The sequence below is a fragment of the Nicotiana attenuata genome, unplaced genomic scaffold (genome assembly GCF_001879085.1).
Source record: "Nicotiana attenuata strain UT unplaced genomic scaffold, NIATTr2, whole genome shotgun sequence".
Classification (NCBI taxonomy): Eukaryota; Viridiplantae; Streptophyta; class Magnoliopsida; order Solanales; family Solanaceae; genus Nicotiana; species Nicotiana attenuata.
The window spans coordinates 118,732-137,798 of record NW_017671497.1 but is presented as its reverse complement, the minus strand read 5'-3'; positions in this window follow the sequence as shown (position 1 = coordinate 137,798).

Below are 19,067 nucleotides of genomic sequence, written 5' to 3'. Positions count from 1 at the left end.
TCCTCGGTCAACAGAATTCCTTATCCGAACTTTGTTTTCACGGACCGATAAAAATAGAGTCAAACCTTCCTTTGACTAGGGATTCAAATAAATGGTGACTTAGAACACCGAAAAATCAATTCCAAGTTGCGACTCTGAACAATAAAATAATCCCTACTCAAGTTTTGTCACTTTAATTGGAAAAACTCTTTAACCCATACAAATATTCTTTTCGGGGGTACAAAAAGGGGTGTGACATCCTCCATTACAAGGGGTATTCACACACCATCTTCTTCATCATAGGCGAATTCAGGATTTGAACCTTATGGATTTCCCCTTCCCGGCGATCTCAAATAATATACAATAATAACTGATCGGGACAAAATATTTCAGCAAGTTTTTTTTATTTGGCTGGCCTTTTTTCATTGAACTTCATTTGTAGTGTTTATTAAGAAGAAAATAGAAACAACACAAGTGCCTGCGGATGTTGTTTTGTGAAAAAACCAAAGGTGAAGTTAAACAACTGTCAAATGTTGGATTCGAACCCTCTTCAACCAACTTACAAAAACATAGTCTAAGCAGGGTCCTCCTTTGCCGCTGAACCAACAGCCGTTTCTAGTACTGGGTTCCCAGCTAAAATTATTTATACATTTAGTGTATTTCTCAATACAAATACAGTATCCGGGCAAAAGTTACTGGGTTCCCGGGAACCCGTTCCAGATACTGTAGATCCGCCCCTGTTCTTCATACTTATCTTTCAACCTATTGCTACATTGTAAATTTAGCTTAGCCTGATGATTACCTTCTAATTTGATTTGTCGATATGTCTTTATGTAAAGGAGACAATTGTTTGTACTCCCAACAGTGGCGGACCCAGAATTTTATACAAGAGGGTTCAGTCAAAGAGCATAGTAGTCACTAATATAAGCGGCATCGGTAAATACAATTTGCTCACTACTCAATTTTGTTCATCATGTGACCTCAAAATAAAGTAATTGACGCTATTTTTTAATCAAAGTTGATTTTTTAAAAAGAAAAGCTATTTACTTTTAATTTTTAGAATTTTATCTATATATATTAACAAATTTAACTTCAACAAATTTATAAATTTATTGATTAAAAAAAATGTAATCAAATTAAAAATCTTATAACTGTAAGAAATTTAACATTATAAGTATTTACAAACAAATTAAAAATAAAAAAGGAGTTATAAACTAAGCTAATTGATACAAACATTAAAGTAAAAGAGATTATACACCAAACTAGAATTTTCTAACAAATATAAACTAAACTCATTAAATTAAAAAACTACAAATAATCTCAACAAAGTAAAATAGAGTTTAATAAGAATAACTATAATGGATATAAGCAGAGAAAAGAAATTATAAAGAGAAGTAGGAAAAGAAGAAAACATAGAAAACAACAAAGTGATAACTGGAACATAAAATGAATTGCGGAACACGCCTAAGTTTGCGCTTTAGCAGAGATTCGAACTTGCGACACCTGGCCCCAAATTGAACTGTGACGACCCAAAGGGTCATCACTTGTTTCTATACTCATTCTGTGCTTCCGAGGCCTTGAAAATCTCATTTGGGGTTGCCTCAATTTGCGTGCGCAGTCCGGGCGCGTAGCCGGAAAGCTTGAATATGAATTCTGTGAGAAAAATGCTAAATTTTGATATTAAATTGAGTAAATTTGACTTCGGTCAACATTTTGGGTAAACGGATCCGGACCCGTAATTTGACGGTCCCGGAGGGTCCGTAGGAAAATATGGGACTTGAGCGTATGTCCGGAATCGAATTCCGAGGTCCCAAGCCCGAGAAATGAATTTTTGTGTGAAATTATTTTCTGGAAATAATTAAGGAAATTGGAAATGAAATTTGATTAAAAGACTGTGGTATCGGGCCCGTATTTTGGTTCCGGCGCCCGGTAAAAGTCTTATATATGGTTTAAGCGCTTTCTGTAAAGTTTGGTTGAAATCGGACGTCGTTTGACGTGTTTCGGACTTAAAACCCTAAATTTCAAAGTTTATGTAGTTTGAAGAAAAACTAGTGATTTTGAGGTTTGATTCATTGTTTATGATGTTATTTTGGCGATTTGATCGCATGGATAAGTCCGTAGGATATTTTTGAGGTTGTGTGCATATTTGATTTGGAGCCCCGAGGCCTCGGGTGAGTTTTGGATAGGTGTCGGATTGCATTTTTGCATTTTTGGAAAATCTGGTATCACTGATCTGCAGGCTTCGCATTTGCGAAGCCAGCATCACAAATGCGAACTCGCAAATGCGAGCTGCTCATCGCAAATGCGAAGATGGCCCTGGGCAGCTTGATCGCAAATGCGACCACTACCTTCGCAAATGCGAAGGTCCAGTCCTCGCAAATGCGAAACCCTCCCAAATGGCCTGAGTTCGCAAATGCGAACAAAAATCTCGCATTTCCCATACCTGCAGGGTTCGCAATTGCGAACCCAATTTCGCATTTTCCATATCCGCAGCCCAGCATATTTTATACTTAACCGATTTTGAACTTCATTTTTCACATTTTCTCAAACTCAAACACCCATAGGCGATTTTCCAAGAAATCTTTCTTCTCCAAATAAATTGTAAGTTAATTTCTACTCATTTCTTTCAATCGTTAACATCATTTAACATGTTTTCCACTTAAAATCAATGATTTTCATGGGTGAAATTGGGGGTTTTGGGTAGAACCTAGATTTTTCTAAAAATTGGGGATTTAGACCTCAATTTGAGGTCCGATTTCAAAACAAATTACATATTTGAGTTCGTGGGGGAATGGGTAACCGGGTTTTGGTTCGAACCTCGGGTTTTGACCACGTGGGCCGGGGGCGATTTTGGAATTTTTGGGAAAAACTTTGGGAAATTTATTTTTATGCATTCAAATTGATTCATTTAGTGTTTATTAATGTAATTAAACAATTTGTGATTAGATACGAGCGAATTGGTGGCGGAATCAAGGGGTAAAGCCATAATTGAGACTTGAGTTGAATTCAAAGCATCGAGGTAAGTGTTTGGTTTAACCCTAGCTTGAGGGAATAAGAGTTGAGTCTTATTTGCTACTTGCTAATTGTCGGGTACGATGTATAGGCATGGTGACGAGTATCTCTACATTGGTGTCTAGCAGGACCGTGAGTCCTTATTTCGCGAATGGTTGGGATTTTGTTATATCTTCCATGTTTAATTGATGACTTCTATATGTTGTAAAGATCTTATGAAAGAAATTGTGATTTTAGAACTTCGTGGAGCGTTGGCTCGAGTTGAAATACAAATTGTGAAGGTATATGAGATAAGTAAATCTTTGGAGCATTGGCTCGAGTGATAATGTGCACTATGAGATGAAAGTGAAAGAAAGAGAAAGAGTTATTGATATTTTCCCTTGCCGGGACGTTGAGATTATTGATGTTGTACCCTTACCGGGTTTTAATTATTTGTTTGTGTCCTTTTGTCGGGATTTTCATTATTGTTTATTTATTCCCTTGCCCTTGTTTGTGATTGTTGATTGGGTGAGGAAGAGTGTTAAAGCACGAAGGGTGATGCCGTACTTGTTTGTTTCTTGTGAGGAAAGAGTGTAAAGCACGAAGGGTGATGCCGTGCACTGTTTGCTTATTGTGAGGAAAAGAGAGTCATGCACGAAGGGTGATGCCGTGCCGCACGATGTACCATTCCGTGCCAATTCTATTGATTATATGTGAGGAAAGAGAGTAAAAGCACGAAGGGTGATGCAGTGCACATTTTATGATATCATTGCTTGGTGAGGATGAGAGTAAAAGCACGAAGGGTGATGCCGTGCACTTATTGCAGTTTGCTATGATTTCTTGTTGTTATTAGTTCAAGTGCATTACTTGTCTTATTCTATTATTTCTGTGATTCTTTACGTTGACATTTCCCTTTATCGTGTCACTTGTTATTATTAAACCAAGGTATCCTTGCACAACGTTATGTCTTGAATTTATGCCTTAATTGCATCATGATTATGTGACTTAATTGCTACGTGACATTCAACATATTAATTACTAAATTGCCTAATTGCCCCCTTATAATCCATAACTAATTGCTACTTGTCATTAATTATTTTCCTTAGTGAATCATAATTTTCGTGTACTTGTTGTCTTATGAACTCGTATTAATTGTTGCGTTTGTTAGAGTAAATTTCTTTTGGAGGAAACTATTGATTTAATAGAAATGGGAGCGGGTGGTACGCCTACCACGAGTGATATTGAAATGGGAGCGGGTGGTACGCCTACCACGAGATATTGAGAAATGGGATCGGGTTGCACGCCTGCAACAAGATGAGTTGGATATGAAAGTTGCCTTATCTCCTCGTTTATTGCTAGAAGTTAAATTGAGATGTACTCTTGTTGGCCCAAGTTCAGATGAAGTTTTGAAGATTGACAAAATGAACTTAGTCATGAACCAGGTCCATCATATGAGACAGACACAGTGTTGATATACGTATACACGTGACATACGTGTGAAGATAAGTCTTAAGGGTTAGCAATAATATCTTCTGAGGTGATCGAAAAGGTTGCATAGGATAAGGAGTTGAAGTCTTCTTATGTGAAGAGAACTACATCCGGATAAAGAATAAGGATTGGAGTTTGAATTGTTCTAGGACTCGAATTTGATGAAGGATCAGCAATTCGAGTTTTAATCAAACTCTGATTACTAACTCTATAAATAATAATGATTGTTCTCTTTTACAGGGTAGCACACAAACGCAGAAGTGAAACTAAATTGAAGAGCAAAATAGCAAGGCTTTTTGCAAGCAATTTACGTGAGATTCAAGTGTGCAAACCTGAAGCTACTTGGACAAGATAGAAGAACCAATTCCATTGTGTCTTTCTTTTATTCTAGTTCAATTGTAGTAGGTGTTTTAAAATTGTACCTTTCAGCTTTCATAGAAGCAATTGTATTAGGTACTTTGAGTATTCAAGTTAGAGTTAACTTGAAAGTGTCGCAGCAGTTGAGGCTGTGTGCCACACTGGGATTAGAGTTTAATCCTTAGGTTTACAAAGAGTTTTGTAAATGCTGTTTTGGCTCAGTGATTTTAGTGGAAGTTTGGGAAAATCCTACTGAGTAGTAGGTCGTGGTTTTTTCACCTTTTGAGCCAGGTGTTTTCCACGTAAAAATCTCTGTGTTCTTTATTTTATGCACTCTTAATTCCGCAAACAGTCTTAATAAGTACATCTAGAAGAACCAGGTTCTTCTAGTGCGAAAATTAGGTACCACACAAATCACCCCCCCCCCCCCCTCTTGTGTGGTATTGACGTCTAGAACATCAATTGGTATCAGAGCAGGTTATCCTTGAAGAGGCTAACACCTTAGGAGAAGATCAACGATGAGTGCACCACCTGGGAACTGGGAAGGGCAATCCACTGCTAGGCCTCCACTTTTCAATGGTCAGTACTATTCTTGGTGGAAGAACAGGATGAGAGATCACATCATAGGGGAAGACTATGAACTCTGGGACATAGTCACTGATGGTCCCCTAGCAACTACAAAGAAGAATGCTGAAGGAGTTGATGTGCCAAAGACAAGAGCTGATTGCACTGCTGAAGATTTGAAGAAATGGGAAAAGAATGCCAAGGCCAAAAAATGGCTTGTGTGTGGATTAGGACCAGACGAGTACAGCAGGATTCAAAGCTGCACCACTGCTAAGGAAATCTGGGACACTTTGCAAGTGGCTCATGAAGGAACACCTCAAGTGAAGAGGTCCAGAGCAACACTGCTGTATTCTCAATATGAGAATTTCACCATGAATGAAGGGGAAACCATCCAAGAGATGTATACAAGGTTCACCACACTGACAAATGAACTTAAGTCTCTTGGAAGGGTTATTCTTGAAGAAGGCAAGGTTGAGAAGATTCTGACAAGAGTTCTGCCAGTCACATGGGAAAGCAAAATCACTGCCATTTAGGAATCCAAGAATATTGCTACCCTTAGACTGGATGAACTGATTGGAAACTTAACTGCCTATGAAATGAGGAGACAAACCATGAAGATGGATACCCCCAAAAAGGAGAGAAGCTTGGCTCTCAGAATTGCTGAAGGTGCAGATTTGGAAGATGATGAAGTGGCTATGATCACTAGGGATTTCAAGAAGTACTTGATGAGAGGAAAGGGTTCTTCAAGAGGTACAAACTTCAATAAAACAAGAGCTCCGGAGAAACAGACCAATGAGGGATGCTACAAGTGTGGTAAGACTGACCACATGATCAAAAACTGCCCTCAATTGGAAATTGAGTGGAAGAAAGAAAGAGCTGAACGAAGGAACATGAAGAAGGAACATGTTCAACCAAAGAAAAACAAAGGTTCAACCAAGGCTATGGTTGCTGCTTGGGGAGAAACCTCAGATGAAGACTCAGAAGATGAAGCTGAGGAGGAGCAATCACTAATGGCCATCGGAGAATCAGATGATGAACAAGAGGTAAGTATTCTTCATCTCAAAGACAAGATTAAATTCTTGTCTAAAGAAAGGCTGGCTGAGTTATTAATAGACTTCATTGATGAGTCTGAGATAATTAATAATGAGAAGGAAGTTCTGTCTAGGGAATGTGTGATTCTAAAAGCAAAATGTAAAAGTCTAGAGTCTAGGGCAAATGAGATTGATAACAACAATGCTGAGTTGAAGAACCAGGTTCTTGAACTTGACAACAGTGTCCTAGAGCTTAGGTCTGAAAACTTAAAACTGAAATTAGGAACAGGAAAGAAGAAAGCTGATCACACATACCTCACTCTAGAAGAAAATTTGGGAAAAATGAAAGATGAATTATACAAGAAAGATGAATTTATTAAAGTCTTGAAAGAAGATCTAGGAAAGGTAAAACATGAACTAGACAGAACTTGCAAGTGGAACAAGGCTTCTGATGCTCTCTCCTGGCTGCAAGAGCATCATAGCAGTAACAAAAGAGGACTTGGCTATGGGACTCAAGCTCCAAAATGGGATCCAAAAAGCAAGTACCTCACTCTTCCTGAAAATAAAATCTGCACACATTGTGGTAAGACTGGCCATTACAAATATGAATGTAATGCAAAAGAAAAGGCCAGTCAAAGAAACAAAGCTTTTGTTCAAGAAAAGCACAAGCTGCCTAGTTGGGCAAGAAAGAATCTGATTCATCCTTTTGCCCATAGAAAGGGACCCAAACTAGTTTGGATTCCTAAGACNTATATGGATCGGGCTGCACGCTGCAGCGGTTACTATATGGTACCTATTGAGCGTGAGTGCTGAGTGTGAGCACTGATTGGTAAGAGTTGAGTCACGAGTGACAGAGAGGCTAGCCCAAGGGGCGATAGATATAGACATGCATATGAGTGATGTTTGCCTGAGAGGCCTGCTTATGAACTTATTGATTTCACTTCTCTTTAAAGTGAGTTTCTATCGAATATGTTGATTGATTGACTGTTTTCACTCATCTTTATATTGAGCCTCTGTCGGAAAGCTGGACAAATTTTTTAAAACAACTTTTATTTAAACTGGGGTTTATGAGATGTTCATAAATTAATCACTGATTTGGCATTTGGTTATTTCCACCGAGATTTTCAAGTTATGAAGTATTTATGATTACTGTTTTGCCCGAGGGGCTGTTTTACGAACTATGCTTTGCCCGAGGGGCCGATTATTGCTTTAATCTCTATTATTATTTTAAATGGTATTGAACCCCTACTGAAACTGCTGGAAGCATTTCAAAAAATAATTTTACTAAAAGCTGGGTTTTAAAAGGGAAGGTTGACTCTTATTATGATTTGAAAGCTTGTTGTGTTTATTGAGCCTAACGCGAATGTGGATTCATTGTTTCCTACTGCTCAGTCTTTATTTACTCTTATTACTTACCGGGTTGGAGTACTCACATTACTCCCTGCACCTCGTGTGCAGATGCAGGTATTTATTCACCCGGTAGCAGGTTTTGGCTGATTGGAGGCAGAGCAATAGGAGTTTAGCGAGGTGACTGCCAGCGCTCGCAGCACCGCTTCTCTCTATGTTGTTCATTATTCCTGTTCAGTGTATTTTTAGACCTTGTAGTTGTATTTACACTCTTATAGATGCTCGTGACTTGTGATACCCCGATTAGGGCTGTGTTGGGTTGTACTTCCACTAATTAATATTATTAAATCATATTTAGACTGCTTATTCATGTTTAACTATTTTTGAAAAGGCGATATGGGTTGGTTGGTTGGCCTTGTCTTCACGAGAGGCGCCATCACGACCGGATCGGGGTTTGGGTCGTGACACTTCTAAATCCCGAACTAACCATCCCCGCAAATCATAAATTAGTAAAAGCAATTACAGGAAATCTCATTTAGTCAAACTTTGCCTTTTATGCATAGCAAGCCATGGCATTAGCAATACCATTGTCACGACCCGGAATTTCCCACCCTCGGGGGTCATGATGGCGCCTACTCGTAGAAGCTAGGCTAGCCACACATTTAGAATCCATAATACTTTTGTTTTAAAACCAAGTTTACAAATTAAACTAACAGGAGATAAATAATTAAACAACAACGGAATTCATAATTTAGCATAAAACTTAACGAAGTAAACCAAAATAACAAGGAAAGTCCACATATGTCTCTACCCAGGACTGGTGTCACAACATTCACGGACTATCTAAGAGTGCTACATTCAACTGTATGAAACAAGGAATAAAGTCTGTCTCGGATACAAAAGGAAACAGATCATAAATAAGGATAGAGGAGATGCCGGGCCTCCGGACGCCTGCAGGACTACCTCGGGAATCTCGTGGACTGAAGACTAGCTCCCGAACTACTGCTGCGCACCGTAAGCTGCTCCGACACCTGGATCTGTGCAAAAGAGCACAGAGTGTAGCATCAGTACAACCGACCCCATGTGCTGGTAAGTGCCTAGCCTAACCCCGGTGAAGTAGTGACGAGGCTAGACCGGACTACCACATAAACCTGTGCAGTTCTATATATACATATACATCGGAATCGAAATACAGAGACAAGTAATCAATATGGGAGGGGGATCATGCTATGGGGGAAATAACAATTTCAAGTAAAAGTCATCCAGTAACGAAGGAATAACACAACTCAGACATTAATAAAGGGACAGAAAGCAACAAGTGCACGGCATCACCCTTCGTGCTTTTACTCTCTTTCCTCACAATAGCAAACAATGCACGGCATCACCCTTCGTGCTTTACACTCTTTCCTCACAATAAACAAATAATGCACGGCATCACCCTTCGTGCTTTAACACTCTTCCTCACCCAAACAACAATCACAAACAAGGGGCAAGGGAATAAACAGAATAATAAAAGAAATCCCGACAAGGGAACACAATCTAACAATTTAATCACGGCAAGGGTACAACATCAATAATCTCTCATCCCGGCAAGGGAAAATAATCAATAAACAACAATATCCCGGCAAGGGAACAATTTAAATACTCTTTCTTTTCCTTTCACTTTTATTTCATATCTCACTTTACCACTTGAGCCAATGCTCCAAAGGGTTCAACCATTTCATACACGTTCACAATTGAAATATAACTCGAGCCAATGCTCCTCGTTGTTCTAGGTCACAATTTCCTTTTACAAGTTTTTCACAACAAATAGGGATCAAGCCTCAATTATAGCTTTACCCCGCGAAAAAATCCACCTCCAATTTGCTCGTATCTAACAACAAATTACTTAATTACATTAATAAATACTAAATGAATCAACCCCAATGCATGAAAATGAGTTTTCCCAAGTTTTACGCAAAAAGTCAAAAATCGGCCCCGGGCCCACGTGGTCAAAACCCGATTACCCATTCCCCCACGAACTCAAATATGTAATTTGTTTTGAAATCGGACCTCAAATCGAGGTCCAAATCCCCAATTTTTAAAAAACCTAGGTTCTACCCAAAACACCCAATTTCCCCCATGAAAACCTTTGATTTTAAGTTGAAAACATGTTAAATGATGTTATTGATTGAAAGAAATGAGTAAAAACTAACTTGCAATTGATTTGGAAGAAGACTTGTTCTTGGAAAATCGCCCAAAGAAGTTTGTGTTTTGAAAGAATGTTAAAAATTGCTCAAAAATCGACTAAGTATAAAAAATGTAGGTTGCAGATATGGGAATTGCGAACAGGGGTTCGCAATTGCGAATCCCGACTTCTGCAGATATGGGAATTGCGAAACAGGGTTCGCATTTTCGAACCATTCTGAAATCCCAATGTTTCGAATTTGCGAAACAGTAGTCGCATTTGCGACTTCGCAATTGCGAAGAAGTGATCGCATTTGCGATCACAGAGGATTTAGGCGGGCATCGCATTTGCGATTCGTGGCTCGCATTTGCGATACTGGCTTCGCAAATGCGAAGCCTGCAGATCAGAACACACCAGCTATTTTTCAAAGTCCAAAAATGCGCTCGTGGCCTATCCAAAACTCACCCGAGCCCTCGGGGCTCCAAACCAAATATACACACAACCTCAATAACATCCTACGAACTTATTCGTGCGATCAAATCGCCAAAATAACATCTTAAACATCGAATTAAACCTCAAAATCCATGAATTCTTTCAAACTTCTTAAAACATAAATTTTTCAATTTAGGTCCGAATCACGTCAAACGACGTCCGTTTTTCACCAAATTTCACATAAACATCTTAAATCATATGTAAGACCTGTACCGGGCGCCGGAACCAAAATACGGGCCCGATACTAACATGTTTTAATCAAATTTCATTTCCAATTTCCTTAAACAATTTCAGAAAACAATTTCTTTCAAAAATTCATTTCTCGGGCTTGGGACCTCGGAATTCAATTCCGGGCATACGTCCAAGTCCCATATTTTCCTACGGACCCTCCGGGACCGTCAAATCACGGGTCCGGGTCCGTTAAATGTTGACCAAGGTCAAATTTATTCATTTTAACATCAAAACTTAGCATTTTTCACAGAATTTCATATTTAAGCTTTCCGGCTACGCGCCCGGACTGCACACGCAAATCGAGGCGACTCTAAATGAGGTTTTCAAGGCCTCGGAGTCATAGAATTTAATTAAAAGCAGGTGATGACCCTTTGGGTCGTCACATATTTAAAATTTTATTACCCTTAATGTCCATGTTTAGTTAATTACCCGGCATAAACAAGTTTTGTTTCCAAAATATATACAATCCACCTTAAAAGGCTCCCAATCCATTATTTGTGCCTTCAATCAAGGGATGCAGTTACACCGTTTTCCTTTTTTTTTCTTTCTCCTCTTTTCTTTCCTTATGTTTCCACTCATATGTTTTCTCACAACTCATCTTCGGATTTTTCAAAATCTCCTCGGTCATCTTTATGTACGCGTTGGACTATCCATTCTATCTAGTTTTTCATATACGAAGTTGGTTTCACTGTTTAAGCATATTAATTAAGCTACTTATTGTTCACCTTAAGTTTCAATTGTAAGATATGTGTATATAGCCCAAGTTTCTAACTTGCAATTTTGCTCTTTCACCTCTTTGTCGCCCTCCCTCTGATTAAACTTTTTTCTCTGTGTGGATTCTTTAAAGAATGGATCCTTTCTTTATTGTCTATTACCTTATTACCTTTTCTGTCGTTTTGCAATGTATTGCCTTCTATTCGTTGAGGAAATTTTGAATTGCGATCTCAACATGTCAGTGCGCTTCCCTCGGGACATGTGAAAGGTGTCTCACAGATACCTATTTCTTAAACTAGTCCATCAAAATTGTAGTGTTCATACACTAGTGATGAAAGGCGATCTGTTTCTCTGCCTAAAAATCTACTGGAGGAAGAAAGTATTTTTTTTCAGCCTCGAGGATCTGTCATGAGTAGTGGAAAAATTCTTAGTTTTTATCAGTTTTAATATGTAAGCCTTCCGGAAGAATATCCGGATATTTCAATATGAACTCGGAATTGGTAACACTTATCTATCGAATTTATACATAGTAAAAATAAATTTCATACAACTAATTATATATCATATAATTTATCTACAACTTTCACACATTATTTCTACATAGTTAAATACAACTACAATATGTCTTTTGTATATTTTGTATCTGATTTATACATAGTAAAAATTAATTTCATACAACTAATTATATATTATACAACTTATCTACAACTTATTTACAACTTATCTAAAATTTTCATACATTATTTTTACTCAATTATATACAACTACAATATCATACAACTTAAATATAATTCTTATACGATATTGTTCAACTTTCATACAATAGTTAAATAAATAAAAAATATTCAAGCAACAGAATACAATTTTTCTATAATTTTTCTATAATTTTACTACAATTTCGTAAATATAATGTATGTCTTCTTCTTCTTCTTCTTCTTCTTCTTCTTCTTCTTCGAGTTTCAATCTGAAATTCAGCCAAAATCAAGTCTAATCTTCACCAAAACACCCTCAAAATTGAGATATAAACTCCAAACCATATTCCCAATTATTTGCACCAACACACAATCCAAACAAATAATGGTTTTTGAAAATCCAAATTCGAATTCAAAGCTTCAAAGCTTTTAATGGCTGTCAATGGTGGAATTGCTGCTCTCTCCTTTGCTTTACATTACTAAAATTAGGGATTGATAGATAGAGAGAGACGTAGAGAGAATTCCCAATTCTTTGCAACAACACCCAATTCAAACAAATAATATTTTTTGAAAATCCAAATTCGAATTCAAAACTTCAAAGCTTTTTAATGGTTGTTAATGGTGGAATTGCTGCTCTCTTTTCCTTTCATCTACTTTACTGAATTAGGGATTGAGAGATAGAGAGACATAGAGAGAGAAAGAGCACATGAGAGAGAGAGAGAAATAGAGAGAGAGAGAGCACATGAGGGAGAGAGAATAGGGATGTGAAATAATTGATTCCTAATATAAAAGGATACTCATTTAATTCCTAAAGTGTATATGATTGGTAAATTTATATATAGGAGGTAATTAAATTGAAACTTGAGTAGGGAGGGTGATAAGGTTTCCCATAGTGTATAGATATGTAAAAATTCCTTTTATTTATAATGGAACATGGGCCACCCCTAATAGTAAGATTCTAGGAATATTCATTGGAATATTCTCTTTAAAGTACTATCCCTAAAACTAGTAGTTACTGCTCTGCTAAGGAGACTACTCGTCCTCGACCTCGATCTCTGTTGACTCCTCGACCTAGCCTTTGTCCTTTGTCAGATTACTTCGACCTTACTTTCGTTTTTTGTTAAAATCATACTGACAACGCGTGGCAACCCTCGAGGGTTTTCTTAGTGTCGACGTGGCCCAAATAAAACTAGGATAATTTTTGGCCCTTGCAACATGGTGTTTGCCCTCAATGAATACATTACATACATCTTTTATGTACACATTTGTTACTTATTTATTTTAACTATTGTATTTTCATTTCAAGTTATTACCTGATTCTAGTAATTTAATTACCTGATTCTAGTAATTTAATACTTATGATTTTTATTATAGAGGACGAGTAGTTGTTTTCCCGCTTTATTTAGCAATTAAGTGAATCGATGCTTGACAAAGCATAGAAAGAAGAAAAAATATAGCTTCCTTCATTTATTTTAGATGACTGACTTTACCATCTTTCAAGAATTTGTGTGTCAGATTCTGATCAATATTTTACTGATGAGTTCTTCGTATTTATAGGAAAAACCGTTGATTGTACTTTTTCTTTTTCTTTGGGTACAAATATACTGAATTGCTATATGTAATTTTCGAACAATGATTTTCTACAAGTAAATGTTTTCTTACAGTTACCCAAATTGACTACCGAAGGGAACACTTATTATTATTATTATTATTATTATTATTATTATTATTATTATTTTGTTTGGAAAAGTTCAATCACAAGACTTGCAAAAGCACAGATGAAAAAGAATAGCAACCTACTATATAGTAGAAAGGTAAATTACATATTTCATCCCTCTAATTTTTGTAACTCGCAGATTGCCCCCTTTACAGTTTTGTCTTTAACGAAGTAAACTCCTAATTGATGCTTTCTTTCAGGGAAAGAAGTACTACTAACGCTATTAGTAGTATTTCTTTTAATGGAAATGATAGAATTGCACAATTGAATCTTTGAAGTTTTAATAAGTTATCATATGATCCTATATTAATGAAATTTAATATTGACCGTCAACTAAGAAACGTACACATATAAACGTAGTACGGCATGGGTTTAACTTATCTTTATTAAGGCAAAATATGTCATGCATTATGTCATTTCCTTCGAGAATTAGTAAATATTTCTTATATAATTAAGAAAATGCAAGAAGATGATTAAGTACGTGGAACCTTCAACTACAAAAACTGCACTTTTGATCCTCTATTTGTAAATCTTCACATATTTAATGACACTAGTTTCTATGTTCGTGCGTTGCACGTAAATCTTTAGTCTATAAGTTATATGAAGGAACAATACGTTAAATTTACGGAAAAACAAAAACCGAATAAAGCCATTAACGTGGGAAAAATGCAATAGTTTCGTTAATATACACAGTACATATACAAGATATGAATATGTACATCATGATAATAGAAGTCACTTCAAAACAGTCATAACTCTGTCATGATTTCTGCTTTTTTATTATTCATATCCCACATAAACAAAGTTGAAATTAGAACTGCTATAACTGTAATTTAAGCCATTATATGACACACAAGGAATCCTTCGTGATTCTAAAACATGTATTTAAGCAATTATATGATAGTACCGATTTGATTTGGTTTTGGACAATTTACTTGTGAAATAATTTTTGTTAGTTTAAGTACTTTTCTTTAGCTATGTTGCTTTAACTTTTTCTCCAACACAAATTCATATTTCTTTCACAATTTTACTTCATAGTCCAAGTCAATATTTTAATTTTGTTCCAAATGAAATTCTAGTTTGAAGGAATAGCACAAAGTTTATCTGACATGGAGTCATAGATACAAAGCCTCAATTGAGACGTCCCGGTGATTAGGAGTCCACGAATTATACCCGATATCAATTTTGTAGGGTCACATCCGAAAAGAATTCTACCCTCGGATAATTTATAATTATATCCTTAAATTATACGGAAAAGGGTTCAAAATGCCCTTATACTATTGGAAAAGGTTTAAAAATACCCTTCATTCATCTATTGGGCTAAAATACCCCTCCATCCACTTTTTTGGTTCACTTATGCCCTTTGACCGTTAGGTCAATGCTGAATTAAAAATTATTATTATTCCTTTTATAAAACTTAAAAAAAAATATTTTCGATTTTTTAAACTAATGCACCCGTAGTCCACTAATTTAGTAAAGTCTTCTTCTTCTTTTTGTCAGTTGTTACAAAAATAATTCAATTTACAAAAAAAATATTTTTTTTTTCAGTTTTTTAAAGCATTTTTTTTGTAAAAACTGAATTTTTTTTTATAAAAACAGAAACAAAAAATGTTTTTAATAAAATATTTTCGTTTTTTAAAAACTGAAAAAAATATTTTCGTTTTTGAAAAATGTTTTTTTTTCAGTTTTTAAAAAAACGAAAATATTTTTTCTTTAAAAAAAACTGAGAAACGAAAATANAAGACTTTACTAAATTAGTGGACTATTGGTGCATTAGTTAAAAAAACGAAAATATTTTGCAAAATATTTTTTTTTAAGTTTTACAAAAAGAATAATAATTATTTTTAATTTAGCATTGACCTGACAGTCAAAGGGCATAAGTGAACCAAAAAAGTGGATGGAGGGGTATTTTTAGCCCGATAGGTGGATGAAGGGTATTTTTAAACCTTTTTCAATAGTTTAGGGGCATTTTAACCCTTTTTCGTAAATTATATGAATATTTAAGGGCATTAAAGTCAATCAATATTACGGGGATATATTAGTCGTTCAATATTTAGTATTAAATATTCGTGCTATTATAATAATATAGATATAGATATAGATATAGATATAACGGTAAAATTTTAGAGTTGTATTATTACTTCATATTTCTTTTTTTCCTCCTCATATTATGGGCATTTGCATCTATACCCGCTTTTTGGGTCACGTTTTAACTTATACCCGCTTTGCAAAAAAATTGCAAGCATACCCACTTTTTCGCGTAACATCAGCATACGGGCCTGAAGTAGGAAAGACAATCACGCAAATTTCAGCATTCTAGTAGACGAGCCTGAAGTAGCAAAAATTGCTGAACCAAGTGTGCTGAAGTTTTTGTTTGTAATTGCTGAACTTAAGCATCTAGTTGCTGAAGTTTTGTTTTCTATTTGCTGAAGTTTTGTTTGTAATTGCTAAACTTAAGCATTCTAGTAGCTGAAGTTTTGTTCTCTATTTGCTGAAGTTTTTGTTTGTAATTGCTGAACTTCAGCATGTTTTAGCTGAAGTTTTTCACGTAAACTTAGTGTTGGCTGAAGTTTTTGTTTGTAATTGCTGAAGTTAAGCATTCTAGTAGCTGAAGTTTTGTTCTCTATTTGCTGAACTTCAGCATGTTTTAGCTGAAGTTTTGTTCTATATTTGCTGAACTTCAACATGTTTTATGGTATCAAGTAATTGATGTTTTCCACAGATAATAAGTTTATCATAAGTAGAATTAGTAACTCAAAAAAATAGATATATGATTTAGCACAACAGGTTAAAATGCAATGATAATGTACAAAGCTGAATCCAACAAGTTACTATCATCTTTTTCAAAACTTACTTTAGAAAGTTAATTATAATTTGTTTTTAAATAATCTAATAAACATGCTTATGGCAATCATCCCCATGAACTGAAGTTTCATAGCAGCACCAACATCAGCAGAAGAAAGAAGAAAAAGAAGAAGAAGAAGAAGAAAAGAAGAAGAAGAAGAAGAAGAAGAAGAAGAAGAAGAAGAAGAAGAAGAAGAAGAAGAAGAAGAAAACAAAGGAGGAGAAGGAGGAGGAGAAAGGGGGCTGAATTTGTTTAAAAAGTGGGTACAAGTTAAAACTTAAAAAAAATGGGTATAGGTTAAATGGGGGCGACCTAACAGGGCGCCCTGTGAAATTTTTACCTCATATTTTTACTCCATATTCAAGGAAAGTATAATTTCAAGGGATAATTTTACATAAATACAACTCACACATCTGACTTGCAACATAATAGCCCAGTCATAACTTTACAAATCTGTAGCCCAAAAATAACAGGCTAATATCTNTGAAGTTTTGAAGAGTGACAAAATGAACTTAGTCATGAACCAGGTCCATCATATGAGACAGACACAGTGTTGATATACGTATACACGTGACATACGTGTGAAGATAAGTCTTAAGGGTTAGCAATAATATCTTCTGAGGTGATCGAAAAGGTTGCATAGGATAAGGAGTTGAAGTCTTCTTATGTGAAGAGAACTACATCCGGATAAAGAATAAGGATTGGAGTTTGAATTGTTCTAGGACTCGAATTTGATGAAGGATCAGCAATTCGAGTTTTAATCAAACTCTGATTACTAACTCTATAAATAATAATTGTTCTCTTTTACAGGGTAGCACACAAACGCAGAAGTGAAACTAAATTGAAGAGCAAAATAGCAAGGCTTTTTGCAAGCAATTTACGTGAGATTCAAGTGTGCAAACCTGAAGCTACTTGGACAAGATAGAAGAACCAATTCCATTGTGTCTTTCTTTTATTCTAGTTCAATTGTAGTAGGTGTTTTAAAATTGTACCTTTCAGCTTTCATAGAAGCAATTATATTAGGTACTTTGAGTATTCAAGTTAGAGTTAACTTGAAAGTGTCGCAGCAGTTGAGGCTGTGTGCCACACTGGGATTAGAGTTTAATCCTTAGGTTTACAAAGAGTTTTGTAAATGCTGTTTTGGCTCAGTGATTTTAGTGAAAGTTTGGGAAAATCCTACTGAGTAGTAGGTCATGGTTTTTTCATCTTTTGAGCCAGGTGTTTTCCACGTAAAAATCTCTGTGTTCTTTATTTTATGCACTCTTAATTCCGCAAACAGTCTTAATAAGTACATCTAGAAGAACCAGGTTCTTCTAGTGCGAAAATTAGGTACCACACAAATCACCCCCCCCCCCCTCTTGTGTGGTATTGACGTCTAGAACATCAATTGGTATCAGAGCAGGTTATCCTTGAAGAGGCTAACACCTTAGGAGAAGATCAACGATGAGTGCACCACCTGGGAACTGGGAAGGGCAATCCACTGCTAGGCCTCCACTTTTCAATGGTCAGTACTATTCTTGGTGGAAGAACAGGACGAGAGATCACATCATAGGAGAAGACTATGAACTCTGGGACATAGTCACTGATGGTCCCCTAGCAACTACAAAGAAGAATGCTGAAGGAGTTGATGTGCCAAAGACAAGAGCTGATTGCACTGCTGAAGATTTGAAGAAATGGGAAAAGAATGCCAAGGCTAAAAAATGGCTTGTGTGTGGATTAGGACCAGACGAGTACAGCAGGATTCAAAGCTGCACCACTGCTAAGGAAATCTGGGACACTTTGCAAGTGGCTCATAAAGGAACACCTCAAGTGAAGAGGTCTAGAGCAACACTGCTGTATTCTCAATATGAGAATTTCACCATGAATAAAGGGGAAACCATCCAAGAGATGCATACAAGGTTCACCACACTGACAAATGAACTTAAGTCTCTTGGAAGGGTTATTCTTGAAGAAGACAAGGTTGAGAAGATCCTGACAAGAGTTCTGCCAGTCACATGGGAAAGCGAAATCACTGCCATTCAGGAATCCAAGAATATTGCTACCCTTAGACTGGATGAACTGATTGGAAACTTAACTGCCTATGAAATGAGGAGACAAACCATGAAGATAGATACCCCCAAAAAGGAGAGAAGCTTGGCTCTCAGAATTGCTGTAGGTGCAGATTTGGAAGATAATGAAGTGGCTATGATCACTAGGGATTTCAAGAAGTACTTAATGAGAGGAAAGGGTTCTTCAAGAGGTACAAACTTCAATAAAACAAGAGCTCCGGAGAAACAGACCAATGAGGGATGCTACAAGTGTGGTAAGACGGACCACATGATCAAAAACTGCCCTCAATGGGAAATTGAGTGGAAGAAAGAAAGAGTTGAACGAAGGAACAGGAAGAAGGAACAAGTTCAACCAAAGAAAAATAAAGGTTCAACCAAGGCTATGGTTGCTGCTTGGGGAGAAA